Source organism: Oncorhynchus mykiss, chromosome 21 (genome assembly GCF_057628025.1).
Source record: "Oncorhynchus mykiss isolate SJ-2025 chromosome 21, ASM5762802v1, whole genome shotgun sequence".
Taxonomy (NCBI): domain Eukaryota; kingdom Metazoa; phylum Chordata; class Actinopteri; order Salmoniformes; family Salmonidae; genus Oncorhynchus; species Oncorhynchus mykiss.
Window position 1 is genome coordinate 11165754 of NC_143042.1, and position 1569 is coordinate 11167322.

Here is a 1569-nt window from a genome sequence, read left to right on the forward strand (position 1 = left end):
TGTTTCTGCATAGATCAGAAATGTATTAACGAGACATACATTTTCAAGTCCTTCATCACCTGATTCCCTTTTTGTTCAAGCTGGGCTGAAGCGTGCTTGGGTATACTTTCCTGACACTATAATGTTATGTATAGAATTACATTTTGACACATTTTATGGGATATAAAATGTATCTTCTTATTTCTCTTGTTTCTTTCTTCTAGTATTACATTGTTATTGATTTTTGCATTGTTGGGTTTTGAGTTTGCAAGAAAGGTTTTTCATTGTACTTGTGAATGTGACATTTAAACTTGAAACTATTCAGAAAAAAAGTTGTGTGTTTTGCATAAGGGTGAAGGACGCTTCCTTTGTATGGGTGTTTTTGGAGACATTGCCCAACCTGATCAGATGGCTGTGTCATTGTACAGACAGTACACCATCTAGAATCATTGTGTCTGCACTGTGTGAGAGTGCTCATTGCCCATCCAGCCACACTGGCTCAATTCCCTGGCCAATTTAGGTCTCCCTCAAACCAGATGTCTGCTGAGCCTGATTCAAGTCCCAGTAGTTGTTCCAATGGTCTCTCTCTCTCTCACACACACACACACAATTGGTGGGCCCAATTTCAATATATTTTATTTAGCCTATCTTTAACCAAGAGCACACATTTTCTTTTGGTTGACTTAAAAAACAACATGTAAAAGCTTAAACTGCAAGAAGTAGAGAATATTTGTTTATTGAGCACTCAATTTAAATTTCCCCCAGAAAAGTCTTAGCCTGTAGTAACGACTAACAGCCTTGGAGGGGTAGTATATATCTGCTTTTGATCCAGAGACAGAGAGGAGGAACTTTAGCCTCTTTCTTTCTCTCAATTCAATGGGCTTTATTGGCATGGGAAACATATGTTTACATTGCCAAAGCAAGTGAAATAGATAATAAACGAAAGTTAAATAAACAATAGAAAATGAACAGTAAACATAGCACTCACAAAAGTTCCAAAGGAATAGAGACATGTCAAGTGAGTGTCTGTGTCTCTCTCTGTCTCTCTCTCTCTCAATTAAGGGAAAGGGGGGATACCTAGTACAAAGGCCTTCAACTGAAATGTGTCTTCCGCATTTAACCCAACCCCTCTGAATCAGAGAGGTGCGGGGGACTGCCATAATCGACATCCACCGCGCACAGGAACAGTGGCATTGTTCAGGGGCAAAACGACAGATTTTTACCTTGTCAGCTCGGGAATTCGATCCTGCAACCTTTCGGTTACTGGCCCAACGCTCTAACCTCTATGTGTGTAATTTACAGTATTCCAGATCTGTGACAACTTGGCACTGACAAGACTTGAAGATGTGTGCAACAAGAGGTCTGCAACAACAATGATTATAAAAAATATCCCAGAAGTCTCCATAAATGTCCAACGTTAGCCTATGATGGAAAAGTAATTGAGAGCTGAAAATATCGTAAACAAATATGACAACATAACATAAATGGGGTTTGATTTGTCACTATATTCACGAACCACAATTTATTTGTCTATATTATTCGTGAGTTTAGCCAAACTCCACCTGGAGCGTCATTTGGGTCCGCCTACCT